Genomic DNA, 20,272 nt, shown 5'->3' with positions numbered 1-20,272 from the left:
AGCAACCAAATCTTGAACTTGTCCTCAGCACTCAAAACCCTCATGGCCATTTAATCAGTGTAATAAGCTCAATTTTTGTCTCAACTAGCTAGGGAGTACATTTTCCTCTGCAGCTGGATGTTAACTATAAGAAGTGTCCACAGCAATACTAATACTAGATAACATTGAGTGCTTACTATGTGCCAAGTACTCCAAGCACGTTCCATGAATTATTTCTTCATTAAATTCCCATGACAACCCTGTAAGTTCAGTGTGATACTATATTAACTCTCAGGTTGTAAGTGAAGAATCTGAGGTCCACAGAGATTCAATAACTTGGCCAACATCACCATATTTAAAATGGTGAAAATAGGTATGAAATGTGGTCTGGTTCTAGTGCTTAGGTTATTTAACCCTTGTTTCATGAGGCAGGTAGGCTGAGGATTCTGGAATCCCAGAACTCAGACATCATATTATTCTTTTTTATTGAGATCAAATTAGTAACACCCAAAGAGAAAACAGGGGCCTAGAGGCATTGTGCTTCTCATACAAGGTCGTGTGCATAGTAAGTGACTGAGCTGGGATTCAAACATGTCTCCTTGACTTCAAAACCTATGCTGTTGCCCACTTCACAGTCTGTTGCTGCGGCCTCATGACAGCCCTTCAAATCTGAGAAGACAGCTCTCTTATCCCTGCGACTTCTCTTCTGCAAATTAAGCATGCTGAGTACTCTCAAGCTGCACCTCTGAGTCCTCTCTCTGCCAGGTCGCCCTCCCCCAGTTTGTGAATGTCCCTCTTCAAGTGTTTCATCCAGGACAGATCACAGAACCCTCTGTGTGGTCTGACAAGCCCAGTAAAACCCCCAGCATGAGAGCTCTTCTCTCCATCAGACTCTTAAAGTTGAGAGGAACAAATCTCTCTCCTCCTGCTACCTTCCCCCAGATGTCTTTCCCATAGGACCCCTTCACTTTTCCTCTAAGGAAGATGTGACATATATATTTCCACACAAATTAAGAGCTTTTTTTTTTTTTTTTTGCCAGGCCATTCCAAGGAGGAGGGTGTGTGCAGTCTCCCTTCTGCTCCAGAGCTGGAGTGGACTTTTAAGGAGTTATTTATGGATAGAATGCTAATTACTTAACTACAAATATGTAAATACTTTGAGAATAAATTCATCACAATATATTAGGCATCACATTGTAATTAAGCCCAATTAGGTATTATTAGCAGTATTAATGTCATGTTGCTCGTGCCTGTGCCTAATGAATATATTAACCCAGCCTTGCTGCCACCATCCATGTGGGTGCATTACAATGATGGTGATAATAGACACATAATTAGAGCATTATTGCTTTGCTTGCAAATTGTGGTGAAAAATAAGTCAGTGTCTTTGGAATCTGAATGACTGCTGTGGATATGTTAGAGGTGGCCTAGGGGTTGTGTGATCTGTAAATAAGAGTTAACATCTTGGCATCTCAGTTTGCAGCCCTTGAAAGAGAAGGGCTTCTGGTTTTCTTTCATGGATTAGGGCAAGCATAATGGAGATGAGGCTTGGTGCAGGGAGGCACTAGGAAAGCGCGTTGCATAGCAGGGTGCTAAGTTTATTGTTCCAAATCCCCATAGAGGAGAGGAGTTAGATTTGGACCATGGAAACGGAGGGGAGCAGAAGTTGAGGTGAGATACAAGCTTGCAGAAGGTCAAGGTCCAAGGCAGAGGTAGGACAATGACCATCTGCTCTCTCTGTCCTAACTACAACCCTACCAGGTGGGTTCCAGAGCCTGGATCATACAAACTAGGAAACATCTCAGAAATGTTAACTAAAAGTACCCAAGGTCACAAAGAGTCAGGATTTGGACTCAGTTTGTCTTACAATAGGTTATAAAAGAGTGCAAGGCAGGGCGCTAGAAAATGTAGAGCCAAGCAGATGTGTGATGTGGCAAGTATTTATTCATTAAGCTTGTAATGAGTATTTTCTGTGAACCCTTGCTCTGGGTTAGGTGATTTCTATGTATACACCCATCCAAAATACATGCAAAAGATTTACTTCCAGAGGGATGATGCAGTTAAAATCTTTCACCCATGACTTGGGGCTGGGCTGGGAGATCTATGGTTTATATAGTCGTGTTTTGAGTCTTGATGATGAGGTGGGTTGTGAATTCTGATTTGGAGAAAATTACTGGAGCCAGCAAGATGGCTGTGGCTAAGAGGGAAAGAACCTAGTAAGAAAGGTAGACGGGACAGCTATGAAATTATTTTCTGTGAAATTCCTATAACAACAACAACAGAATTCTTGACTATAAAAAGTGGATGATATCTTAGATATCATCCACTTATTCCTTTGACTAGTGAAATAACTCTCAGAGTGTCAATCAGGGTCCTGAGAGCCAAACCACTCCAGGAATGTTTCTATACAGGACATGGTTACATAGGAAGTGGAAAAACTGAGAAACCAAATGGGCTGGAGGGCCAACAGGAAGAGGTATTATTATCACAGGCTAGAAGCCAGGCCCATCTAACAGGAGCTAGAACCTTAAGACCCTGGAAACTTCAGAACTCTGAGAACTCAGCAAAATCTGGAGATATGGTGTGTATACAGTGGCTATGAATAACAGCAGCACCCGAGACACAGTGGCTACAAGACACAGCACCTTAAGGAGAGCAAGAGAAGAACACCACCCTGGCTTCTCCCCTTCTGCCTCTGTCCAGTCTTCCAGTTGGGCGTTTGAATGGCTACACCTACTGGGGAACCAGTAGGCAAAGGAGCCTGGGAAATATAGTTCCTGACATAGAGAAAGGAGCAGGGAGGGATATGGAAGGAGCCTGATAGTATAAGGGCATAATTGGGAATAGAGTTCAGGTTTCTTGACTTCCAGTATAGTATTCTTCTCATTGAAATGAGAGTGGTTTATTCATTAGGAGGGATTCTCATTAAGAGGTAATAGGGAAACTATGGTGATGGATGATGATTGTAGTTTATTTGCATATTTCCTTACAGTTTACCGGGAACTTTCCATTAAAATATTTAATCCTTTCAAATCTTACGAGAGAAACACCATTAGTCCTGTTGTATAGACAAGGAAATGGAAGCTAAGAGAGGCTTAGAGAGTCTTATGGTTTCATATTTCTGAAGTAGCAGGGCTGGGATTTGACTCCAGATGTATCTTACTCCAAGTATATGGAAGTCATGAGGAAGTTGGAGGAGTTGCTAAGACCCAGGTGCCCCTGAGTTTTCATGAACATGGGGCTGGAAGCTGAGTCAGTAAAGATAAATACACATTGCCCTTCTGCCAAAGGAAACTTTCTGTAAGGCTCACCTGATAGGCTCCTCTCATATACATGGGCCCAGCAGGGTGCCAGGGGACCTGGAGCCGATGTGCTGGCTCTTAAGAATTCACCCTAACACCTATCTCCATAATATATTGCAATTTTCAAAGAATGATCACAAAGAATTACATTTCAGTTTTTCTACCATCCCTACAGGCAAAAAGACTGGGGACAATTGTCCCTTTTTGATAGATGGTAGAATAGGCTCAGAAGGTTGAAATGACTTACCTTGGCCTCCTCCACTAATATCCCTTTTGCAACTTATGTTCAGCTAAACTTATTTCTACTCTCCAAACAAATAACACCCTTCATGACTGTATTTGCTGTTTCCTCTGCCTAGAATGAACTTCTCCCCAAAGGACTTCCCCAGGTTGAGTTTGTTGATTCATCCTTCAACCCCCGTAACAATTTTTTCTTGTCTAATTTTTTCCTATATTGCTAGGTGGTCATTTGCTCACTTATCAATCTCCAGCATCAGACTGGGAACTCTTTAATGACAAAGACTAGGTCTTAATCATCTCTTTCTCCCTACATTGTGCTGAAGGCTGAATAAATGAATGAATGCATACACACATGTATGTATAACTGATACTCAAAGCCAGTTCTCCTGGGTCCTTCTTGCCACTGCTCTATGTACTGAGGAGGCATTTTTGCAAGCACAGGAAAACACCATTGACCAAGGAGTGTGATTGAGGCTGACATAATGAATTTTATAGAGTTCTAAGGTTTTTCTCCTATTTTAACAAGAAAGATCATGCAGGGAATTAAGTTCTCTTGCTTAAGAGAAAAAATATTTAGTTTTGCTGAATTGGCAGTTCCTGATCAATTAGACTAAAGGGCTTTCTTTGAACATGGCAACTCCTGGACTTTTTATTTTGCAGCAAAGCTATGAGAGAGAGTGAGAGAGGGTCTCAGGCACCGGGGAGAGTTGCAGAATTACACAGTGCCTTGGTGGGGCAGGATGTGGGGCTGGAAGGATCACTGCAGCTGAGCTCAGTCAGCCACAACTGAGTCTTCCCTTCCAATAGAGAGCAGGGCTCAGCTAGTGTTTCTAGGTGGGATCCAGCCTTGAGAAGTGGAAGAGCAAGAGGGTTTGTGATCGTTTCATTGCGTGAGAGAACCCAGAACTTTCACTCTTTTCTCATTTTCTAGTTGAGGAAATGAGGGCTGAAAGCGGCAGGACAATTCCCTCAAGGGTGCAGACAGTCAGTGTCACCGTTGCTTGCTACTTTCCTCATTTCACATCTAAGCATTGACGTGTGCCTAGGCCTCCGCACTAACTGGCATCTGTGGCTCTTGCCTTCCCAGGGCCTGTTTTTCCCCTCAGCAGCACCTCAGTTGACTCATAGTTACCTAGGAAGTGGAAAAGCTGAGAAACCTAATGGAATGGACAGGCAACCTACAGACTGACAAAAGTAGGTAGCTGCTATTTTCCTTAGGGCTGGAGGGCCAACAGGAGGAAGAAGAGTTAGTTTCTTCTGCACTGGATATTGCCTCTTGCTGGGTCTGTCAATCAAAGTGCCCTCCCATCCCCCAACCACTCCCAGCCAGGGGGCCAGCTGGTGAGCCAAGCTAGGCAACCAGATTCTCTTCCCTTGGAATTTGGGGTGTTGTGACCTGGTGATGGAAAAGCATTACAGTCTAGGCATCCAAGAGACAGGGGCCACCTTTTCATCCTCCTCCCAAGGTCCCGCCTCTGGCTTTTTCCCTGGCCTGATTCATCAGCCCTTCCTCAGAGCCTGTGAACATTCTCGTGTCCTTCTTTACTTGGTTAAAATAACCACAGCTGATTTTTACTGGTTTTAACCAAAGACTCTTAAGTGGTCCACTCTCCCAACCAGTGTCCTTAAGAACAGCCAGAAGGCAAGAAGAGAAGGGAGGAAGACCTCCCATGTGTACAGCTCTTTACTCAATGCTTTCCAATAGATTTATCAAGTCAATAAGAATTTTAAAAATTGCTAGTAGCCACATTAAAAAAGTGAAAAAGAAAGAGTGGCATTCGTTTCAAAACTACATTTTATTTAACTCAATATCTTCAAATGATTCTAATTTCAATATATAACCAGGATAAAAATGCTTAGTGAGATAACTTACATTCTTTTTTTTAAATACTAAGTCTTTGAGATCCTGTATTTTATACTTTGACATTTTAATTTGGATGCTACATTTTTCTCAGAAATGCTTGAAATCGTGAAGGTAGGGATTAGTGACCTTGTAAGCAGAGGAAAAATCTGTCCCTCTCTCTCTCTCTCTGAATGCATGCACCATGTGAGAACATAGCAAGAAGGTGGCCACCTGTATTAAGAGTTTATAAAATAGAGATAGAAAAAAAAGTAGGTTCACATACCCAAATTGTGAATACTTGGAAGTTTTCCAACAACCAACTTGAGTATTAGTTTTAAAACTTACATTTAACTTGACTAAAATGAAATAAAATTAAGATTCACTTATCTGGTTGCACTTAGCCACATTTCAAGTGCTCATAGCTGCCTGTAGTTAGTGGCTACTGTATTGAACTGCATGGTCTTTTACAATTACTATACCTTTTATCACATCTCGTATCTCATGGAAGTCTTGCAACTATAAGAGAAGAAATGTAACTATTATTAATAATACTCTTGCTATCACCATCATCAGTAGCGTGATCATACCCAGTCTCCAGATGGAAAAACGTAGGTTCAAAGGGATTAAATAATTTTCTTCAGGGTCACGAAACTGGGAAGGGACAGGTTCAGAGCTGGAACCCTGGTCTGTGTGACTAGCAGTGCCAGGCAGAGGGCTCCCAGGTGGTCCACATAGAGATGGCCTTGGATCAGAGTACAACTGAGGCTCGGACCCGAGTATGCTGTGTGACCTGGGACACACTGTGTTCACTAAGATGTTTTACTTATCTGTAAAACAAGAGGGTGGGATGGCACCCTCTTTGTTGCCTTAGCATTCTGCCTTTCTCTGAGGGGATGTGGGCAAAAACCAGAAGGTAAGAGAAGGCTTCGCTTATTGACACTTACCACGTGCCACAAATGGCTGTGAGCACATCACTTGTGTTGTCACAGATGGTCCTCACAGTAACATTATGAAGACAGGTTTAGTTATAACTCTAATGGATTAAGAAACTGAAGCAGAGTGACTTGCTCAAATGCAGCGTTCAGTTGGTGGCAGAGCTGAGATTAGAACCCAGACAGTCTGGCTGCTGAGGCAGGAGCTTTTCCAGCAGGCAGCAGGGCCTCTGAAATGGAGACTCACTGAGGGCAGAGATTCTGCTATGCTCACTGCTGTGATTCTAGCGCCCGACACACAGTTGACACTCTATAATAGTTGATTCAATAAACAAATGAATGGGTAGGGAGGAAGAGAGAGTTCCACGTTGTATAAATACAGTTCTCAAAGCTTTTGGTGTCTAAGTTCAAGTAGGTATTTGATATTCAAAATAAATAAACTTCTGAATGCATGCATATTTTTGGATGAAGTGAGATGTGATTTCTGTGTCCACTTTATTCACTTTTGTCTCCTTTCTAGTATATGCCTGTATCCCCAAGGGCAGCCAGGGACTTTGAAAGAGCCCAGTAGAACCTACACCTAAGCGGAAATGGAATTCTTTTCTTTTATTAAAGCCTTTAGTAAATCATAAAAGTTGTGATGCCAAGTGTCTTAGTCTGAACAAGCTGCTATAACCCAATACCATAGTCTGGGTGGCTTAAAGCCAAATTTATTTCTCACAGTTCTGGAGGCTGGAAGTGTGAGATCAGAGTGACAGCATAGTCTGGTTCTGGTGAGGACTCTCTTCCTGGCTTGCAGGCGGCCACCTTCTTGCTATGTTCTCACAGGGTGCATGCATTCATAGAGAGAGAGAGGGTGAGAGAGAAAGGGATCTTCCTCTTTATATAATGCCACTAATCCTATTATGAAGATCCTACCTTTATGACCTCAGCTAATCTTAATTACCTCCCAAAGGCCCCAACACCAAATACCATCACATCCAACAGTTACATTTGAGGGAAGACACTATTCAGTCTATAAAACCAAGTGTTACAACCCAGACAACCTTGTGACAAATTAGTTCTTACCCAAGTATTTTCCATTATTAATATTTTTATTTTTTCAGATGCTTCATTTCCTTAACCTAGGTCTTTGGCTGTAAATAGCTAAAGATTTTACTATATCATGGAATAGCAACTAAGCTTAGAATTAAAAGACCTTTTATTTCTTTTTTCTTTTTTTGCTTTATACTTGCTGTGTGACCTTGTGCAAGTTTCTTCACTTCTCTGGTCCGCTTTCTCATCTTTAAAATTAAAGGGAGGTCTAAAAGGCTTCTCAATATGTCTTTCTATAATTCTGTGTTTTACTTCACACCTAGTGATAGAAATAAAACATTATTGCTTACATATGGTGCTTTGAATATGTTTCCGTACATTCATTCATTCATTCATTCATTCAAGGAACATAGAACACTTACTGTATGCCCAGCATTATTCTAGGCATTGGGAATAGCAAAATGATAACAAAACAAAACACATTCTTTGCATTTGAGTTGCTTCAGTCTATATGGAGACACTCAGAAACAGACAATTACAACACAGTGGGGTGAGTTCTATACTAGAAGATGCTGAAAGAGCACATTTCAGTGGTAACTAACACCAGTTTGGGAGTCACAGAAGTCTCTTGGAGGATGATGAGACATGAGCTTCTTCTGAAGGATGAGTTAGGTGAAGATGTGAGAGGAAAGTGTTGCAGTCCTAGTCTGGGGACTGGGCCATTGAGTGAATGATGACACTTCACCGAGATGGGGAATGTAGTCACAGTCATACATCATGTAAGAATGTTTCTGTCAATGACAGAATGCATCGACGACAGTGTCTTTATAAGACGATGATATCATATTTTTACTGTACTTTTCCTATATTTAGGTATGCTTAGATGCTCAAGTACTTACCATTGTATTACAGTTACCTACAGTATTCAGTACTATGCTAACTAGGTTTGTAGCCTAGACTCAATATGCTATACCACATAGCCTAGGTGCGTAGTAAGCTATACCATCTAGGGTTGCATTAAGTACACTCTGTGATGTCCACAGAATGAAAAAATTGCATAATGATGCATTTCTCAGAAGGTATCTCTGTTATTGAACGACACATGAGTTTACAGAGGTCCTGCGATTCTGTATAGTCAAGGGAACAGGTTCTTAGCAGCTCTGACTCTGTTCTGTTTAGGGGGTGTATCCATTCCATTTAGCTTCAGAATATGTTCTATATTAAATACCATCAGTGTAATTACAGAATATGATACACTGTAATTATGCTCTATAATTACATTTTCTTCCATTAGCAGCATGGCATTCCCACTCAACGCAGACCCCCAGCGCCCTGGACTGTTAGCAGGGTTGGGACTGCATAGCCCACCAGGAGCAGACACAGATCTCCCTTTCCTGGCTGTTGTCAAATTATATAGTGGGAATTACGGGGAGGCAGTGAAGTTTGATGGATAAGAGCATGGGCTTTTGGAGAAGGTCACCTCAGTTTGAGTGATGACGTTACCACTCTTTACCTGTGGGGTTTAGGCAAGTTACTTAACATTTCTGTGCCTCAGTTTCTCTGTGGTCAGAAAGAGGTTAATAGAGTGTATGTATCTTATAGAGTTGTATTTAAGAATAAGTGAGATAATTAATGTGATTACGTAGCATAGTACCTGCTGAATTTAAGCCCTCAATAAAAGATTACACTGATGAGAAGGCATGACGAAAGGGGGACCCTGTTCATCTTCAGACCCCTGGACTAACATCTTGCCTCCACTGACATAAGGGAGATACTCATATGCCAACTGCTAAGTTGTCAGGAATGACATTGTCACAGAATCATAGACTGTCCCTAAAACTCACCTAATGCTCTCCTCCTTGACCTCATTTATAGATGAGTAGACTGAAGCCCAGGGATGAGCACCGGCTTGCCATATAGACCGTTATTCTCAGAGATGTCTTGAAACCAGAAATCTAGGACTCCATACCCCTTGATCAGTGCCAGGGACTAAAACTTTAACTTCTTTAAATAGGTCTCTCTTCATTTTACAAAGCATGTAACATTCGTTCTCTTATTCTAGCCTAAAATGACTTTAATAAATATTATCCCTGTTTTATAGACGAAATAAAGAAGTATAGAAACTGAGTCTAAGGGAGATAAGCGGCCTTTCTAAGAATACCCACTTAAATATTAGAACTGGGGTTTGAGTCCTCCTGTCCAATGCTCTTTCTTCACATTTGTTTTCTTTTTTTTCTATAAACATTTATTGGGCATCTGCTCTGTAGTGGACACTGTAAAGGTTACAGTGCTTCTTACAGAGTTTCCCTTTCAGATGCTAGACCAGACTTTTGTGCCAAATTCTAACATGGAAGGTAGAATGTGGTAAATGCCATTTGGCTACTGCAATCTTGAGTGTCCATGATTAAAAACAACATGGTGGGTGGGTGGAGGCCTTTGCTTCTGGCTGCAGACATCACAGAGGAGTTGGTAACTGCTAAGTTATAACTGGTGATGAAGGGGCCAGAGGTGAATTAGTCAGCATCCTTTTTGAAGTGACAAAAAACTAACTCAAAGCAGCTTAAGCAACAAACAAAACAGAGAGAGCTTACTGGCTTACGTAACTGAGATGTCTAGGAATACAGCTGTTCTTGGCAGGTCTCCATCCAGGAGCTCAGGTGATATTATGTTGGCTCTGTCTCTCTTGCCATCTTCCAGCTCTGCTTTTCCCTATTTAGCACTATTCCTCAGAATGACTCCTTTGTGGGGCAGGAAAGACGGTCTGGCAGCTCCAGCTCATGTCTTCCCAGCTGAACAACATCAAGGAAATCCTAGTTCCAATGGAAAAAAGTAAGAGAAGACTCTGGGTGGCTGAGTGTGGGTTGTGTGCCCACCCCTGAACCCATCGCTATGGCCAGAGAATGGGTTATTCTTTGTGTGACATAGCCTGAAAGTGGGTTCAGGTCATGGTGAGCTCACCTGAATCACATGGAATGGGTGTCCCATAGAAAAGAGGGATGATGTTACCCCCCAAAGTAGTGTGAGAAACTACAAGCCCTAAGAGTCCACTACAGGAAACCTTCCTTGGTGGGGAAACAGTAAAAGCAAAGTGCCCAAGATAGAGACATAAATTTGTAAAAATAACTTAGGGCCAAATTACAGAAGTCTGTAACTACCGTGCTGGGAGTTCAGATAGAGAGGATTTTCCATAATGAAGCACTCTGAAAAGGAACTGGCTGGGTGATATCCCTTCCTTTCCCTCTCTACTCCAGCTATGCTAAACTCTTATAATTCTTTAAACTTTCCATGCTTTCTCTTTATTTCAGGATAGTGTCTGCAGTTTTGTTTTGTTTACTCTTCCTAAAATAGTTTTATTTTTCTCTTTGCTTGGACAACTCCTAGCTGGCTATAATGTCTCACTTAGAGGTCACTGCCTCTAGGAAGCCTTCCCTGATCACCACCCCAAATAGATTAGATACTTCCACAGCATTCTGTATAGCTACTTCATTGTATTGCAGATGCCTGTTTACATCATTGGCTCCCAAGTATTGAATGCTTATGCCAGCTTGAAAGTATTATTATTTCTATTTTCCATGTGAGGAAATTGAGCCACAGAGAGAGTATGTGCTTACCCAGGGTGATCCAATGGCTAGATGATGGAGCTGAAGTTTGAACTTAGGCAGTCTGATTTTAGAACTTTCTCTTAGCTACTACCATTTAAGTATGTGATATTCAGAATTTTGTTCCTAGGCTTAACATCATGCCTGTCCAGTAAATATCTGTTGTTCAGATAAAAGAAATTAAGTGAATAAAGGAATGAATGGAATAAAAAAGAGTAATGGGATCCCTATCACTGGAGTTATTCATGCAGAGGCCTGAGGGATATATCACGGTGGTAGAGCACATTATTGCACGGTACGGAGAATTAAATTAGATGGTCTCCAAGTTTCCTACCAACTCTGTAATTTTTCCCTTTAAGCAGAAGGGAGACCGAAGGCTTTTGAGCAATAAGGAGACCCAGTCACACTTAGGCTTTGGGGAAATAAATCTGGCAGTGGCATGTACGGTAGATTAAAGCAGACTGCAAATGTTTGGCTAACAGGTTTACCACTGCAGTCTATTGGTGGCCAAGGGATTGGGAAGGAGGACAGCCGTTCGCCCCCATCATGACTAAGACAATCACCTTTGATTCTTGGGCCATACTTTGAGAACTTCAGCCCTTCAAGCCTGGGTTACTTGCGAGCTCAGGAATAGAAATGAGGCCATACAATTAGAGGAGCATCACAGCGTGTTGGAAAGAAACTTGGAATCAAGAAGTAGCTTGGATCTTGCTTCTATTAGGGGCCTTCGTTTTCTCATCTGGAAAATGGGACTAGTAAGACCTGCTTAGCCTATTTCCAGCTATTTATTCTGATAAAATGACATGATGGCTGTTAAAGTGTTTTGAAGATATAAAGCATGGGGTGTATGCATTCAGTGGTAGAAGTCATCAGTTCAGCTCCCTCCCCTCCACTCCTCTCCGCTCCCTTGCCTAGATCCTTCACGAAAGGGGTGGGTGGGATGCTTGAAAGACAGAAGAAAGGGCCACATTAGGATAAAGTAGCCATTCCCTAGAATAAAAAATTCTGTCTTAGGACCTTAACAGACTATAAAATTGTCATCTGAAGGCTGGAAGTGATTTATGGAAAAATAAAAACTCCCCCTCCACCGCATAACGCGTCCTTAAAGATCTTATATATGATTTCATAAAGCGGCGTGGCATCTTCTCAATTCCTTCGTGGGGCTGGGTGGGCCCAGAGCCCAGCATGCTGATGAAGCAGAGGGGCAGCTGAGGCCGAGAAGGAGAAAAATCCAATTACTCTTGCTCTAGGATAAAGGAATTCTGGGGATTCAAAAATCACTGGAGCATAATTGGAATTCTAATAAAATGAGAGGTTTTGTGGGGAGGGCTGTGGGGATGGCGGTGATGTGTGGGGAAGTACAGGTTCCCAAGCCAGCTATGGAAATGGCTCCAAAATGCTTTGTCATCAAACCAGTGCTTTGCTGCCTGTAATTTTCCACAGTATGGGATCGTTTGTGGCCAGTTAAAGACAAAATTGGGAAGGAAATCAAGTTCCAAAGTCCCCAGGTCACTTGGCTAAACAGGACCCTCACTGAGAGAAATCCTAGCCAGTGCTCAGTGTCCCTGGTCTCCGTGTCTGCCCTTTAAAACTGGGAACCTTTTGATGCAAGGCCTAAGAGGCACCTTAATGGTCATGTAACTCCATGGAATAAAAATGAGGTCTAGAGAGAAGAAGGATAGTCCTAAGGCCATGTAACTGGGAATAGAATCATGAAATGTTACATCCAGAAACTTCGAAGTCATCAGTTTAATATCCCTATTCACAGAAATCTTTACCTCATTTCAGACAAATGATTTTCTGGCCTTTGTTTGGATGCATATGATAACAGAGAGTTCAGTGCTTCCCGGGAAAGTCCACTGTGTTGTCAGACAGCTTGGCTAGTGCTTCCTTATGGAAAGGTGAAAATGGCCCCTGCAGAACGTCCGGGGGAAGGGTGGCATAGCGGAAAGAACCAGAGTCCTGAATTCTTTTTTTTTCGTTGTTGTTTATTCTTTTGAGCAGAGGTGCTCTATTACCTTGTGCAAATCACTTCACCTCTATGAGGTTCAATTTTCTCCTCTGTGCAAAGGGGATTATGATAGTAAATGCTTTCTTGAAACGGTTTAAGAATTCAATGAGAATTCTTAGAAGGTCTTAAGCTTTAAACAGACCAAATGTTCAGCAAATGTTATCATTTTACTGTCACTTGAAAACTGGGGATACTCAACACTGTTTCTGAGGTTATCCCATGATGTACTTTATGGAAGCACCAAGGAGATACTTTATAGAAGACCTAGCTGATAAATACGTTTTTTTTTTTTTTTCTTGGCGTTGTCTACCTTTTCACATGATTACCTCTGTGCAAGTCTTTCCTTCGACTTAAACCTTAAGTTTCCTTAAGACTGGATTCATATCTAATTCACCTCTGTGCTCCTCCCAGAACTTGTGTGTGTGTGTGTGTGTGTGTGTGTGTGTGTGTGTGTGACTTCTGTGTGTGTTGAATGAATGCAGGACGTTCTTCTGTAAATCTCTTGAGTCCCAGGGATGCACATCATGTCACCTTCTACCCAGGACAGTTCAGCAGCCCTGTGGGAACTGAGTCTCCACTTGGGTGTTTTGCAACATCAACAAGAACACGTCTCAGAACACCATTTCCTCCTCTCAAACATCTACTCCTTCCATCTCCAAGAGTCAAAATTCTTAAATAATCACAGCGTGAGTATTTTTTTTCTCTTTTTTTCCATCCCCACTTCTTAAAATAATGTAAACTGAAACCTCTTTGGTTTTAGTTTCTCCTCTGCTTTCCCACTAACAAGATCTACGTCTTCAATCACTTAATACATGTTTTGACAGACACTGTCCTGGACACTAGGAATAGAGCGATGAACACTGGAGAATCCTTGTTCTCCAATGGAGCTTATGTTGTAACAGCATGCGGAGAAAATAAATGCGAACAAAGGACTTACAATATAATGAAATAACACCTGTTACAAAGGAATGTGGTATTAACTTGGGTCAGAGAATAGCTCGAGTGTTTAGGGAAGGCCTGTGTGAGGGAGTATCAACTGAGTTGAGACTTGAATAAGGATTTCATCACACAAAGATCTGGGCGAAGAATAATCCAGACAAAGAGAAGAGCAGGCACAAGGGTCCTGAGGTAGAGATGAGCCTTTCTGTCAGATCACTGGGTCTCAAGCATGCATCAGAGTCACTTGGAGGGCCCTTAAACAAGAGTGCTGGCCCTTCCTCTGGAGTTTCTATTCAGTGGGTCTGGAATGGGGCTGAAGAAATGCATGTCTCACTGACTTCAGGCAATGCTGAGGCTGCTGGTCCAGGGAGGACCACCATGCTGGAGAAACAGAGAGTCAGCATAGTTGGAGCTGAGTGAGTGAGGAGGCCAGTGGTGGGAACCGAGACCAAGGAGCCAGTGCAAGCCAGGTCACACAGGGCTTTGTAAGATACAATAAGGAGTTAGGTTTTTCACTGAAGGACAATGAAAAGCCATAGGTTTTTGGAAGGGTTTTTAGTAAGAAAGTGACTTGATTTTTAAGACCTTCCTTTGGCTGTTCCATGTAGAGTAGATTTCGGGGGACGGACAAGAGGAGGAGTGAGGAGGTCTGACAGGGAGACATTGCAGGGTGACAAGTGAGAAACGACAGTGTCTTGGCCCAGGAGGGTTGCAGGACAAAGCGGCCTGCACGTGAGTGTAGCAGTTCCTGTCTCAGCACTATTGACACGTGGGGCTGGGTGATTGTTGTAGGTGGCTGTCCTTGTGCATTGTGGGATACTCAGCAGCATTCTTGGCTTCTACCCACTGGAGGCCAGTAACACGCCCCTCCAGGTGTGACACCCGAAAGTATTTTCAGCGTTGCCTGGGGAAAGGGGGCAAATCATTCCTGATACCATCCCTTGGTATTGAAGATTCGTTATTCAGCAATTATCCATCCATGCTAACAAATATCTACATGCTGAGACTGTAGTAGATGCCAGGATAGGGCTATAGGCAAAACGGACCAAGTCCCCATCATCATGGAGTTTGCAGTTCTAGTAGAGACAGAAAGGGTGGGAGGTGACCAAAGGCCTCAGGGATGCCATGGTGTCTGAGCTCTAACCATCCCTTCTCCCAGCTCTGCAGCACAGAAACCTGACAGAGGAAGTCTTCCTGAAGGGCGGGGCTAGGTAGAAGACAGAGACAAAAATCCTCTCTATCAGGTAGGGGATAAGAAGGAGATGGGGGTGAAAGGAGGGAAGGCTGAAACACGTATTAATCATTTGTCATACAGGCATGAATGGATTTTTGAAGACAAGAAATATGTAATAACAGTTCAAAATGTTACGTATCTATTTCTCTGCTGCTGGCAACAATAACTAACACACCCACCCTGTGTCAGCCACTGTCACCAACATTCTAGATAGCCTGTTGGGTAGGTACTATTTGATATTTTTCCTCCAGCTGATAGGGTCCAGAGAGGTTAAGTAACTTGCTTAAGGTCACACAGCATGTAGGGAGCTAGGTCAAACTTCCTACTCCCAAACCCATGGTATTTTCGTTAGACTCAGCCACTAAGAAACATTCTTTACTGCAGCTTCATCAGGGTGGGAGGCAGAGGTTGGTGAGATGGTGGCGGTTGGGGAGGGATGATATTATCATTCTTTTCTAATTATCTTGGAGCAGAGTCAGAGGGAATCAGAACAGGAACCAGAGGAGCTGACCTTGAAGGCTCTGTCTCCTGAAGAGCCCCGGGCCAATGGGCCATTGTTGTCTGTGGCATATATTTCTAGTGCAATTATCTCATCCTCTTCTTACAACTCTCTCAGAAGTTCCTCCCGTGATCATTAAAACTGGCTCTGGGCTGTGGCTTTGAAAGTGGCCGGAAACGCCCAGGGCTGGATCGTGTCCTCGTGTCCTCGTTAAGCAGGGACTGCCTTCCTGGGACTTCAGCCGGATTTCTGCCCTGTTACAAATTGAGGGAGTTGCGACTGGGCTGTGCCAATTACAGGTGGGCGACTCTCAAAAGAGGTCGTTCTCTTTTTGCTTTCAGAGATTTTAAGATTTCCGGCTCCATTTAAACTCAGAGGCGATTCTGTGTCTCTTACGGTCTGTTGTGGGCCTGAGGGTCACAGAGAGGGAGCGGAGAGAGGAGCAAGGAGAAAGTGGGCATTCAGGAGGGGAGGCAGCATCATGCCGTGGTTCACCCACCTGGGAGTCTGGTGGTCTCACATTTGTGGGCCTGTTCTGCCACAATTCCGCACAAGGCACTACTACAATTCTTTGTGCCTCCATTTCCTTTTCTGAGCAAACAGGTTACCACAAAGCATTAAGTGAGATTGTGTATATCAAACATGCAGCACAGTGCCTCACACTTAGTAGCATTCAAAAACGCTGTATTCCTGAGGCTCTGGTTCAGGGACGTCTCCTGAGACATGGCTTCTTCTTTTCCTAGGACATAGTCAGTCCCCATTTCCTAGAGCAAAGCAGAGATATGGGGAGTGTTTGCAGAGAGGCCCGTGATTGCTGTGAGAAATGAGGCAAGTCTCCTCTAAGTCTCTGTTTCTTAATTCATAAAATATGAGGATAATGTTTATTTGTCCACTCACTCATTCATTCATCATGCGTGTGTGCTAGCTTCTGGGATTCAACAATGAGCAGGAGACATGAGGATACTTGCCTCTTGGAGCTTACACTCCAAAAGAGTGACCTTATAATAAACAATTAAACATCCTAGCACTTCGGGAGGCTGTGGCAGGAGGATCACTTGAGGCCAGGAGTTCAAGAAAAGCCTGGGCAATGTGGTGAAACCCCATCTCAAATATAAAAATTAGCTGGGTGGGATGGTGCATGCCCGTAGTCCCAGCTGCTTGGGAGGCTGAGATGGAGGGGGTCAGTTGAGGTTGAGGCTGCAGTGAGCCAAGATCACATCACTGAACTACAGCCTGGGTGACACAAGACCCCAAAAAAAAAAAAAATTAAACAGAGTAGATTTATAGGTTACGATCATCAGTGCTCTGAAAGAAGTAAAGCAGGATGATGTGACAAAGAGTAACCGGGAGACATCTGCTTCCGATAGGGCGGGTCAGGGAAGGCCTCTTTGCAGATGACATCTGAGGAAACTCCCCTGATGAGGAGGCAGCTACGAGAAGAATGGAGTTAAAGGGAGTGTTCCAGGCAGAGGTAACAGCACATGCAAGGCCCGAGGTGATTGAAGGGCTTGATGTGTCTGAGGAATCGAAGGTGTTGGGTGTTTCTGGGAGTGGAGAGTGAGGTAGAGGGGCAGTGGCAGGAAATGATCCTAGAGTGTTAAATGTGATGGCTTGTGTGAATGGTGCTTCACCGACCACAGGGAATTAGGGTGCTTAATATGGCTGGAAAACCTAATAGGACACAGCTGGGACCATCAGCCCGATTAGATTACTGTGGGCTGAAGGGTCTTGAAAACTGGAGGAAGAAGGAAAAACAAGCAGAAACAGGGAAGAAGGAGGGAGAATGGATGGACTTCTCCTCCCTGGACATGACTATTCCCGAAGCACTGTGCTAAAAGTGTTTCTTCTCTTCATCTTCCCAGCCACCCTGTGTGTTGCAGATAAGGAACTTAACAGTGGAATGGTTAGCGATTTGCACCAGTCATAGATACGGTTTGAACCTAGATACTTAGGGTCCCTGAGAGTGGGCTTACAACTTTTGTAACACACTGCTCCCCACTTTGAGTCCCTGGCTCTTGGTCAAAGGGGGGTTGGTTTTTTCTGACAGTTGTCTCTGGGCCAGGCACTCTCCTGGGAAAGCTCTGAAGGAGACAAACTTAATCCAGGTAAGCCCTGAAGGCTGACAAGGGATGGTGCCCTGCTGGTCCCCAGCTGCCCTGTGGAGCTATGTGATGATCACATGATCGGTCCTGATGATTAGAGAGATGAGACCTGAAGAATCCAGGACCCACATCAAAGGTGACAAAGGGCGCGGCCTAGTCTACTTCATTGTGTAATAGTCCACTAAGGCCATGACTTTTCGACAGGGACTCATCTGCTTGTGAAAGCTGATCCCTGAGGTGCAGTGTCTTGGCAGGCAATCTCAAGTACATCTTGTGTCCTAAAAGGCTCTTAGACTCACAGGGCTTTGAGGAACTAAGGTCCCATGCCTGCATTCTTTTGACATGCCTTCTGAGTAGGTCCCTGAGTCTGCCTGCTCAGTGCCACTGACATGTCTCACCACCCCTCTAGATGGCTGCACCATTGGCCTTGAAAAAGTTCTTTAGGCTAAACAGAAACCCAGTAAGTTGTTGGCCTTAGTTCTACCTCTGAGAACTCAACTGTGTAAATCTGTTGTCTATTCTCTGAGATAAACCTACAAATGTTCCTTGGAATCTTCACCAGATCAATTAAGTCCAGGTTTTTCTAAAACGTAAATTTGAATCTTTTTACTATTCTATTCACAGCTGTGAGTAGCAAAATGAGTGAAGATTCTAGGGTTAGAAGATCAAGGTTCAAAATCCTGTTTAGTGACTTATGCCTGTTCAAGTCACGTGTGTATGCGTGAATGCGTACACATGCATGCACATTCGCAAGCATATATAGGGTGTGGGAAGATAGTGGCAGAGGACCTGAGCACTTGGGAAGCTGTCAAGGGCCAAGTTTATCCTTAGAGCTTCACATCCAAGATCTGGTTCATCCTCAAAACCCCTTGAAAGTGGGATAACTGCCCTTCCTTGCATTTTACACATGAGGAAATTGAAGCTCACAGAGGGTAAATTACTTGCTCAAATTTCACAGCTAATGACAATAATTGGATTCAAAATGGGGTCTTTCTGATATCAAAGCTCTGAAATAATAGTTAATATTGTTGAGGGTTAGACTTTGCATCTGTAGATGGGAGTAAATAATGGTGCCTTTGTCATGTTCTTAATGATGCTGGGATATTAAAAGGAAGTGATGCAGGGAAAACTCTTAGGAACATTCTAAAGTACTCTATGAATTTTACTTCTTTTCTTTTCTTTTTTTCTGTTACCTTTTTCTTTCTTTCTTTCTTTTTTTTTTTTTTTTTTTTTGAGACGGAGTCTTGCTCTGTTGCCCAGGCTGGAGTGCAGTGGCGCAATCTTGGCTCATTGCAACTTCCACCTCCCGGGTTTAAGCGATTCTCCTTCCTCAGCCTCCAGAGTAGCTGGGATTACAGGCGTCCACCACCATGCCTAGCTAATTTTTGTATTTTTAGTAGAGATTGGGGTTTACCACATTGGTCAGGCTGGTCTCCGACTCCTGACTTCATGATCTGTCTGCCTCAGCCTCCCAATGAGCTGGGATTATAGGTATGAGCAACCACGCCTGGCCTTATTTTATTTTTGATTGTCTTCATTATCTAGAGAGCTGAGCAAATGTTTTTGTTTTAGTAAATTTTTTTTGTTGCAAAAAAGAGATACCAATTTTAGTTAGCTTAGGAAAAAAGGGAATTTTTTTTCCGGGGTCCTGAGGATACATACAGAATCCACCAGAATCAAGTGACCAAACCTCAGTATGGGCAAGGACCAGAGACAGTCTTTGGACATCAGCAGCAGGAATTCTAAAAGTTTGTTCTAATTTTTAACACAACTCAACTGCAATGAATCATAGTCTGTCTCTGGGGTCAAAATTCCATGTTTTTGTTAAGGAGATGGACAGGTTCAGCAGAGTCATATGGCATTGACATTGCCAGTGGAGACCCACCCCTGAGAACTGGAAGCTCGGTTCAGGGCTGGAGTGTTATTGTGAGCTGGGCAGCTTGCAGCTTGTCCAAGAGAGGTCAACAAAGTGCATGGTCCCACAGCCTTCGAAGGCATTCCTCATGGGGGTATTTGACTCATGGCAACCACAATTATTTTGTTGTTTACCTCCTTTGCTAGAATATAAGCCCCCCCTAGGGCAGGAAATCTGTCTGTTTATTATTATAGTATCAGCTCCCAGTATAGTGCCTAGTACGTGACAATAGCTCCATAAATAGGCGGGGAAAAAGTTCTGGTTCTGACACAAATGAAATTATTCTCTTTCCCTCTCTCCTCTCTCCTCATCCTTTTTCTCCTCTTCCCCTTCAATGATTCATTCAACAAATATTTATTGAATGCCTACTACATGTCAGCAGCTGTTCCAAGTGTTGAGATACAACAGGTTTTGCTTCTGTTCACTTTCTTCTGTCCCCTGTCCATCTCTTGTCTCTTTTTCTCTCTGTGTGTTTCTCTTTCTTTTCCATTGCAGAGAGGCTTCCTGAATCAGGAAAGATGCCTATTTGTGGTACCTAATAAACCCTTTCATCTTCATTACTTAAAAAGCAGTAAGAACTTTACCCTGCTAGTTAAACATATTTTGGATGGAGGGGGGTATTGAGGGAGGGAAGAAGTTGTT

Source organism: Saimiri boliviensis, chromosome 11 (genome assembly GCF_048565385.1).
Source record: "Saimiri boliviensis isolate mSaiBol1 chromosome 11, mSaiBol1.pri, whole genome shotgun sequence".
NCBI classification, from domain to species: domain Eukaryota; kingdom Metazoa; phylum Chordata; class Mammalia; order Primates; family Cebidae; genus Saimiri; species Saimiri boliviensis.
This window is presented reverse-complemented; position numbering follows the sequence as displayed.